Here is a 10,699-nt window from a genome sequence, read left to right on the forward strand (position 1 = left end):
TAGCAATAAATATAAAATGCATATTGATCCTTGGAGCAAGTCTTACTTCTTTTTGATGAAGAGCTCTATTTAATTTATACCAGTAAAATGATCTGTTCCCTTCTGATATTCCTTATCATGAAACGGGCAAAGTTATACTTCCCATGCAGTGATATTATCTATAATGTTTGGGGACCTTCTATTTTATGTACTTATTCACTTATTTTTATAGAATTTACATTTTAGCTTTCTGCAAAGTAACGAACAGGCAATTTTTCGATTTTTAGGTTGGATGTGCCTTAGTAATATATGTTCTTTTATCTTATTTCTTTCTAGGTTATGTCTTTGAGTGCCACTGAAAAAGGTGTTCCAAAGTTTTGCTTATTGCTATCAAAGCCAGAAGCCTCTGAGCCACTGAGAGATATGTTTCATGCCCTGTGTCACAATTTTACATTGTCATTGTTATGTTAATATGACAACATGACAATATGAGGTTTAGATTTGATATTAGGAAAATTTTCTTCACGAAAAGGGTTATTAAGGACTGGAGCAGGCTGCCTAGGGAAGTGGTTGAGTCAACAGTCCCTGGAGGTATTTAAAAGACATGTAGATGTGGTGCTTAGGGACGTGGCTTAGTGGCAGACTTGGCAGTGTTAGGTTTACAGTTGGACTTGATGATCTTAAGGGTCTCTTCCAACCTAAATGATTCTATGATTCTATGATTTCCAGGCTGTGTTTATATAGATTGTGATTTAGGACAAGACTGGTCTGGCCTATTTGTGTGTGTGGGAAATGCAAAAGGGTTTTGAATGCCTTTCTTGCTCCCAGTTGTTGCTACCAGTAGAGTGAGTAGTGCATGGAGCATAAGCAGATGGAGGTGATAGTAGCAGAGGGGACAAAGCTACAGTCACTGCTTACTATTACAAGCTGCTCTTCTCCTGACAGAGGTGGGGCAGGTAGTACTTGAGCAGTAGCTCTACCCTGCTTAGGTGCCAGACTATGTAGCAATGAAGTGGCATACTTGCAAGAATACTTTTTCTTTCCCAGAGTAGGGCAAGGGAGTGAAAGGGAAGAATTAGAGGACTATGGATCTCTGATGATGTGGTTCCCAGCCTGTTGGTGGGAATAACAGCTACATATTAGGAAAAAATTCTTTACTGTAAGGGTTGTCAGGCATTGGAACAGGCTGCCCAGGGAAGTGGTGGAGTCACCATCCCTTGAGGTGTTAAAAAACCACGTACACGTGACACTTCAGGACATGTTTTAGTGGGCATGGTGGTGTTGGGTTGATGGCTGGACTCAATGATCTTAAAGGTCTTTTCCAACCTAAATGATTCTACGATTCTATACTGCTCCAGTAGTGTAGGTTGTGTCAGTCAGAACTGTCTTTTGCTTCTCGGAAAAAAAAATTCAGAAACTGAGATGGAAGGGGACTTTTCCCAACAGTAAGAGAAATTTTCCAATGGTGGCAACTGGTTCATCCTTTCTTAGCAAAGTAAACTGTGCTCTGCACGCATCTTGGCTACTTTGATCTGAGGCTTCCAGGGATTTGACCCATCCCCAGCAGAGAAGGGCAGCATTTATGTATTTCTGAAGTATTTCAGCTACCACTGTCCTTTGGTCTGTTGCACCTCTCACTGTGGCATAGGCATCATATCCTTCCTGCCCTTTCACTAGCAGTAATGATGAGCATGAGACGGGTCACTGTAGCAGCCCTTTATTGACCATAGATTTCTATACAGGGAAAATTATTTCTGTAAAAAGTGATTCTTCCTGGAACCATAGAAACCCAGTGGGCAGAGAAACATAGTGCTGTTGTAGTGGCAGAGAAACATATGCTACTGACAAATGAGACAGCATTGTGGATTATCATCATTTGCTTTTGCATTAGAGCTCTCAAAAAGAAAGATATTAAATGCTGAAATACAAGAACACAATGGAGAATTAGGATATTATTGGCATCTGGCCCTACAGTCATTATACTGTGGAATGGAAGGATGCCGGGATGTGAGAACAAATGACTAAGGAACAAAATTTCCAGCCTGAATTATGGTACTTTCTTGTAGGGAATATTGTCTGGTTCTCCCACCAACACTGGGGGATCCAGATTGTTTACATTATTTCAAGTGCAGAACGATTATTTAATTGTTGAGAAGTCTCCAAATGGATCATCCTGACAGGATGCTTTCACTGGGAAGTTTGAATACATCCTCCTGTTCTTACCACACCCAATTAAAAAAAAAATAATCAAAAAATCTAAGTCTTTGTCTTCAGCCTTTTTTTGCAGTATTTGGAAATATATTCACTACATTTTCTGAAGATTTTTAAGTCTTCAGTCAGGATCAGTAACAGGCACTATCCCAAAAGATATGAAAACAGTCCTGAATTCACTGACTGAACTCCCAGTGCTGCAAGGCTGTTTGTACAGGCAGATATTTGTGCCAGCAGTAAGATTCTTGCAGGACTGTGCCCTTAGACAAGAAATAATATATCAAATAGAATAAAAGAAAGGAACCGGTGAAATATAAATCGTCTTACCAGACATTTGTTTCTATTGTTAATACAGATAGGTGAAGATGTTCATAGAATCTAAAGGACTATATTTTTGGCTTCAGTATGACAAGCTGTTTTATGTATGAGCTGTATGTAATTATATTGAAAACAAACTTTGCTTCAAGAACATTTTTGGCTCCACTGTGCAATAACACAAAGGGCCTTTGTTATGCTCTCAGCAGAGTTATTTATGGATTGCAAAGGACTTACTTGCAAAGGACAGTTTCATCTGATGGCATTTGTCCACTGACTCAAATTTAAATGTAGTGACTTATATTCATACAAACCATAATTACTAATATGATCAACCAGACAAAGATTTCTGAAACTAGAAATGGGATTGCTCTACAGATTCAGACCTGGAACAGCAGTACAGAGTGGGGTTACAGATCCAGGGCTTTGAACGAGCCAGAATGGAAAATGCAACAAAAGGCTTTGCATAATTCACATCAATTATAATCATCTTCAGTTGAATTGAAAATGAGGCTCTTGGTCTCTTAAATGGAGAAAAACTCCATGGAGAACAGAGGGAGCTAGACTGGCCGTTGGGAAGAAAGGAATCCCAGGGCAAAGTGGGTTTATGAACATCTGTCAGAAGCTCCTACAGGACCTTATGAAGCTAGGTCAGGGGACTGTGCTTTCCTCTGACTCACCTAAAGCAGCCATTACATTAAAGGTTTGCTTTCAGAAATCCTGCTTTCCCCAAATTTTTCCTGCCTGACCTGTGGGACTTGAGAAGCATCCAATGTCAACTTTCTGTTCTACTTCAAACTCAGCATGACTATGGACAAGCTCTTTAGGGCCATATTCAGACCACTTACTATCAGTACAAACCTTTGGTTTTGCAACTGCTGTGGCATCTAGGTTTAAGAGTGTACCACTCAGCAATTCAGAGCATTGTTTATACAAGACTGGAAGACCCTGTGGCACCAGTAGAGGAGGTATTTATGATAGTGAAGCTAACTTATACGAACCAATCTGTTCATTCTTTTGCTTTGGCTTCCCAGCTGTAAAATAGATGGTCAGTAGTTACCTACCTCACTGGGTTCCTGTAAAATTAAAGAATTTAAAAGACTGTGAAGCACTGAGATATTGCAAGAAGGGACGTTATATAAATGTAATCCAGTTATAGAAGCTTCTTCAGATGAATTGCACTTTCATGACCATAACGTTCTGCTACCTTGTTGTTTATTCATGCTATTAGTGGTTGCAGAGACTAGATGTTATTTCAGATGAGGAGTCCCAGTCTTATTTTCTTTACTTGGTGAAGAATTTTGTTTTGGTCATGCAAACTGCTTGTGGGTCACATTGGCTCCATCTGTAGTTGCAAACACTGAATGCTTCTAAACACTGGGGAGAGTTTTCTGAAGAATTCTGAAGAATTTCAGAACTTCTTTACTATAGCATCTGCTGCCTTGACATTTTCAGGATCCACTGTGACCTATAGCTACCATCTAATTCAAAGTTCATTGTCACCCTATGGGAAATTACAACAAATGCTGTTTGGATGGCAGGAGGTACACATAGGAGGCTCAGGAAATAAGTAGACCAACTTGGCATCATCATCAGTTCACTGTTTGCAAACTATTCCTTGACATCCTTGATTTCCATCCCTTCAAGTGTTCAAGGCTAGGTTGGATGGGGCTTTGAGAAACCCAGTCCAGTGGAAGGTGTCCCTGCCCGTGGCAGGGGGGGTGGAGCTAGATGGCATTTAAAGGCCCTTCCAGCCCAAACCATTCTATGATTCTGTGATCATGCTGTTCCTTAGTTGTTAACCAAATAATTAACTGTAATAATTAACTGTTAATTTAGTTATTAACCAAAAGCACTGGATTCTAAGCAGGTCCTTATTGTTCTCAGTGATTGATGGCATTGTTCTGTTGTTTCCTTTAGAAACCGCTGAGGGGCAGCAGGTTTTCACATGGAAAATATTACTGTCTTTCATGTGTAAGGAAATCTTGAGCTGTGAGTATGACACATTTTATTGTTTTAATGAATTCCATGCATCAGGTCACTGAAGATTATAACAAAAATATCACTGTGTGCTCCTGTAAATGAATGTGATTTTTGCTGGTTTATGGAAGCTTGATGTATATGTTCTCTCTGAGTAGGAAAAAACTGAAGAATGTCCTACCAGCTGTGTCTGCAAAGCACCTTTTATAGCTGTAGGGTACTCATAGGATTGGATTCATAAGTAAGTCTATCACATGCACAACACACATTTAGGCACTACTTTTAGAAATGAGGCCAGGATATTAGGACAAAAGAATGAGAAGAGCTTTGATTGATTAGCTACAACTAGCTAGCTGAGTAATGGAATAGGCTACATTACTCAGAAATCTCTTTATGCTTCAGATAAATAACTGTTAGCAGACACCCTATTAAAACAGATCCTGTTCTAGCCAGACTATTAAACCGAGCCATGTACAGTAAAGACATACCTAAAAGTGAATGCAGTCCACCCTCACATCTAGTGCCTCTGCTGTAGTTAGCTACCCTGTGTGACTGTGTGTTTGCCTTGATCCTGGCTACTCAGCTACGCTGCAGGGAAGCACACCAGCCCAGAGGTCTGGAGTGAAGTGCTTTGGTCTGTCAGCATTGAATGCTCACCTGTGTGATATGCCCGACTGTTAATGAGCCAAGGGAATACTGATTTAGATTAATGATTTTCTGAGTGTATTAGTGAGAACAGAATAGCTAATCAGGTTTGCAGAGGGTTTCTGGATGGTTTATGTATGAAGCTTTGAACCAAGAGCCAAATCCTTGTTTGGCCAAACAGTTTTCTGCATACAGTTTGAAAAGTGCTGGCAGTTACCATTTGGACATAGTCCTATCTCCTTTCTATCATCAGCTGAGGACAACTTCCTGACACAGCTTTTCAGTAACACCTCAGGGTTCTCTAAGCTAAATATTCTGGTAAAAATTACAAGTAAAAATCAAAGGTCTGAGTTGCTATGCTGTTACACTTTGAGCAGTTCATAACAATTCTGTCCAGCATAAATGTAAAGCACGAACAGACCATAATTCTTTACTTTTGTACTCCTATGCAGCCTTCCTTCCACAGGCTTACATGACAAAACTGATGAACTATTTTAATTTTCTAGCCAAAGGCAACTGGAGTGTGAGCTGTCTTGGCCACGGTCTCACATCTTTGCAATGTTCCATATACCCACATGTGGGTAGAATCTGGTGGGTAAGAGTCACACATATAATCTTTAAGCCACCCAAAGATTGCTTCATTTCCAGGCAAATACAGCTAATCCAGTTTTTGTCCCTTTGTGCTGCTGTATCAGTGTGAGTAGAATGGAGCACATATGGCTTCAGGTCCAAAAAAAAAAAAAAAAAAAAAGGCAGCAAATTGTCTTTCAGGTCAATGATGCAAATACTAATTATCTTTGAGTCTTGTCTGCCTAGCAGAACCAGCAGAACCAGTCACATTAAACATAGGTGTAGCAGTATGAAAGTAGGGTTGAATAACAATGATTTGTCTGAGACAAGAATTCTCATATGAATAAAAGCATCAGGAAAGGCAGTAGAAGGTTTAAAGAATATAGCCTCAGTCTGCTGTTCAGTTACGGGGCAGTCTTGCCAGGATAGCAGACAGAAACCTGGCTGAGAAAGCTGTGGCTACAGTGGATGCAGCACTGCATGCCTGTCAGATCAGCTAAGTTCTGCCCTATTGTGTGGTAGATGCAGCATTGTATGGCATGTAGTATTACACACAGTGTCTCTTTGCCTCTGTATTACTCACTGTGTAGGACAAACTTACAAGTAAGCAGCTTTAAGGATGTCTGGTTAAATTTCTTAACTACTAAGAATCAAACTTTGGAAATTCTGCATTTGAATAATATCGGGACTTCAGAGTAGTGTTAGAGGGGAGGCAAGGAGAAGGTAGTGTTTAGATATATTTTAAGTTTTACATTTGTTAACTACCTTCCAGCTTTTTTCTCCATTGTCTTATTCCTTATAATTTAAAATATTTGTCTGCATTGTATGCCATATGATTTCTTAAAATAAGAGCTGAGCTGGCTATATTCAAAGAAAATCTTTGGTCTAGCCATTTTATTGTAGCAGTAAAAGAAGACTGAAACGTTGCACAACTGGAGATTTAATTAGCTTTGATAGCTCTAGTAAAGAAAACACTTCCCTGTTAAGTAACAAATACGGGTGTAATTAAGTCTGTTGTGAAATTAAATAGAAATTAAGTGCTCTTCTGATTTCTGTCTGTGTATACAAAACTGAGAAGCCATTTGAGGTTCCACGTTCGCCTGTCCTGTGGCCATACAAAGAGTCGCCAGGAGGCAGTATTTGCACACATTGCTGCAAGCCTTTAACGTTCAATTTGATGAGATTTCATATAGAAAAAGTCTGAGCAGAAATTACATAGTAAGAAACAATATTTTTGAAAAGCTTTTGCCTTAATAGGACACATCTTTGATTTTCCATGAAGCTGTAGTACTGTGATACTACTAAGAAATGCCTTTTTACAGAAAGGTTTGCAGGAAGAGCCATAAGGATCTTCCAGCAGGACAGCTGACATAATTGAAAAGAACATGCAAACTTTCCTGCATACAAGCTTTTCCTGTTCCAGGAAAAGACTTCCCTTCCAAATGTGGCAGAAGAACACTGCTGCTTGACCCAAAGAATAGTAGTCCTTTTATTCTTGTTTTTTTCTTCGGTGGAACTGCCCTACTTTTTTTTTGTTTGATTAGAAATAAATATTAATCAAGGGATTTTGCATAACACCTACTATAAAGCTTGTTACCCTGTCTGCCAAAAGGCAAAGACTAGCCTTCTGGGCTGAACAGGTTTGATCTCTTTCTAGCACTCTTTTGATTTGCAAACAGGTAAATTGCAAAGCAGGGCTTATTTGCTTTTGACCGTTTCCCTCCTGTGTTTCAGTTGTCACTTGATCTTTCTTCAATTGCACTGAAATGATGACATGCAAATGTTTAGAAATGAATGCTACAAAACACTCTTGAACCACCCATAACTGGTAATGGTTGTAAAGCTTTTTTGATTGATGCATGTTTGCTGTTGTTTTGTTGGTCGTGAGATAGAATCATGCTTCTTCTCCCTACTCCAAACATACATTTCTTCAAGCTGCTTTGAAATTAATTTCTTAGCAACTACCCTCCACTCTAATTGACACAAGTCCTGTTACCCAAATTTGCTTTTCTTTTCAGATTTACAACTTTACTTTACTGGACACAGAAGCTCCGAGGTGAAGTTGACTAAAATATATAGAAAGTCCATCTTCAGATTCCTAACATTGGGATGTAATTGATTGCTGTCTGTCTCAGGAGTTGTGTATATACCTCTGTATATACCATTGACCAAATTTAGTATCATAATTCCATGAAACTGTATGTAGTGGAGGTTGATATCTCATATAAAACTTAAGCCAGATACTACCTCTTTCAGTGAAGTGAAACATAAAGAAAAGGTAATGAAGAATTTTTGTAATAAAGCAAGATGCTGAAATAATATATTTTATGATAATATTCTGCCTATCCTATTTCAATGGTGTCTATACCTAAAATAATTTAATGCTGTGCAGGGTGAAATGAGATTAGTTTATGTTCGAGATTTTATAAAGTCAATGCAGTAGAACAAGACAGATGTATGAATCCACTTCTTTTAATGCTTAGGTTAAAAAATGTCACTGAACCTGCCACTGCATTTGTGTATAGAGTTGAAAAAGAAGGCATGAGCTACAAACCACTTTAGGAAGAAATTTGCGGTACATGGAGATTTCAGATTTGGTAGGATTCCTAGAAAACTCTCTTTCAAAAGAACAGGAGAAAAAATCTGGGGTTTCTGTGATTTTGTACCTTACTCCAAAATGTCCTTCATTGCAAAAAAACTCTCCTTGCTTTCCTGCAGTTTATAGATAAATAAGGCCAACTTCTGACCTTTAAACAGCAGGGGTTTAGGCCCTTTTTTGCCTGGGTTCTGGAATACCTCTGAGCTGACTAAAAATGTAGCCATCTTCTGATGTGCAGCACAGAGAGCTTGCAGTTTCTGAAGTTTATGGTTTGTTCAGATCCCTCTTGTCCCAACGCTCAGCCTTGTGAGTAAAGGCTGCTTCTTTAGATAGCAAAGACTTTGGATTTTCTCTTCTGGATCTGAACTTCCAAGGTTCAGATCACTTCTGCTTGCAGATAAAAAAAAACTATAGAGGTAGGAAGCGCTGGGAAAAGATCTGATGGAGGTGATCTCTGGGTTTATGGTCAATCACAGGGTCAGAGGCCACAGGGAAAGAATGAATGAACAGGGTCTGTTTAACTGAGGGAGAAACAAGGAGTGTATGTAAATCTTCAAATGTGTAAAAGACTTCAGCAAAGATAAAGGGAATAAATTCTTCATGTCTTTAATGAGCTGGAAAGAAATAATGAATTTAAATTTCATCTAGGAATATTCAAATCAGGAAAAATTTGTTAAGAATAGTGAAGTAACCAGACTGCCTGAGGTTGGCACAGAAGCTCCATCATTAGATCTGTTTCCAAACAGCTTCAACAAATGTCTTCCCCTATGAATAGCTGATCCTGCCTTAGGGTGCTAAATACAGGGGTTGACCTTCTAAAGCCCCTTTCACTTCCTATCTAAGTTTTCAGACAGGCTTTCTAAGGAAACAAATTTCCTAGGATTGTGCTGTCAGCCTGTCCTATTTCCTTAACAAGTCAGGTAATAAACCCTTAGAAAGCTTTAACAAATCTAACAGTTCCCCTACCCCTCACTAAGATGTTACACAGAAAGAAATGGGAAATAAAGCTTTGTTTGCTTTGCTGGTCAGGGTTTTTTGAGGGGGGGGATATTGGGGGGAGGGGGGATTGATTGTTTGGGGTTCTGTAATGATCAATAAAGCACCCTGTGAACGTGTTTTCATCCCACTGTCAATTCCTTTCTAAGCCCAGCCTGTGATATGAATCAAACAGGGATTGTATAGCTTCCCCCTTGGGTCAGCTCTCATTTTGAATGGCTTCAAATAGCCTTTTAAATATTTCTCATCATTGTTAGTATCTTTTAAAATTCATCCTTGTTAAACTGGGTATCTAAAAATAAATTATTAAAATCATGTTTTATCATCTTCTTAAATACTATGGATCTTCAATATTCTGTGTTGTGAACTCATTCACTTCAATACAAATTTTTGCATGTTTGGACAGTTTCAAAAAAATGTGTCCAGCTGCTTATAATAGAGTATGATGGTGAAGCTGCATGCTTTGCCACAGGAAGTCCCTAACCTGGTAATGATTGTTCAAAACACTTGTTTATCAACTGTAACTTGTATTTTAAGCCACTTTATCATGCATATGTCTTTAATGCTGCATGCGTTTTGGTGGTGATCAAAGATCTGCCCTTTTTGTTTCACAGATTTTCCATTATTCTGCTTTCTGCAGGGGTAATGTCCAGAAGGGTTTAGGAAGGAAGAGAGTTTAATGTAGTGCATATGTACTTACATAGATGCTTTCCAAATAATCTACATTTTAAAATATCTGATTTCTTGTCCATTTTTGGATTTCAGGCAAAACTTCCAGGTAGTAACTATTCCAATCTGTTTCAAGCTTGGTGAATGCAGGTGGCCTTTTCTAAAATCTGACTGCTAATAACAGTCTGAAAAGAATACCTGAAGTTTCCATTAAAGTGTTGCATATTTAAATGTTTTCTGAACTGCAGAATATCAACATGGATAGAAATAATGAAATAAGCTTGTACATAAAAAGTAGTCCAACAAAAACGTTCAACACTAGCTCTGAGAATTCTAAGTTGTGTAGTATTTCACAAAAATAAACTATGGAAATGGGTCCTTTATGGGTTCCAGATGTAGTGATACCCTTCTCAACAAATTCAGTGTACAAATGTCTGTGGGTTTTCTTAACTTAGGTGGATCAATCTATTTCCTAACAGTTTTTTTCATATCTTCTTATAGCTAAGATTCTAGAATGAATTGGGTTTAAAAAAATCATGGAATGTTCTACTACTCTTATAAAGAGGAATTATATTTTAGGAAGTTTCAGTTTTTGAGTGCTATTTTGAGATAACCAAGTGTTTCCAATGAGATACCCAGAAATCAGCTGGATCACTTGAAAATTAGTTGTTTACTGGAAGTATGTTATTCTGTTTGAGCTCTTATGATTTAAGGTGTGAAGATAATACAATACTA

General features: G+C 38.4%; 1 long non-coding RNA gene across 1 annotated transcript; it reads left to right on the forward strand.

The window, feature by feature from the left end:
• Positions 1-314: 314 nt before the first annotated feature.
• LOC138683889 (uncharacterized) lies at positions 315-7,935 on the forward strand. Its single transcript, XR_011323377.1, has 4 exons — positions 315-343; positions 4,426-4,497; positions 7,435-7,528; positions 7,719-7,935. It is a non-coding gene; the product is annotated as an uncharacterized lncRNA (long non-coding RNA).
• Positions 7,936-10,699: the final 2,764 nt, after the last annotated feature.

Source organism: Haliaeetus albicilla, chromosome Z, assembly GCF_947461875.1.
Source record: "Haliaeetus albicilla chromosome Z, bHalAlb1.1, whole genome shotgun sequence".
NCBI lineage: Eukaryota > Metazoa > Chordata > Aves > Accipitriformes > Accipitridae > Haliaeetus > Haliaeetus albicilla.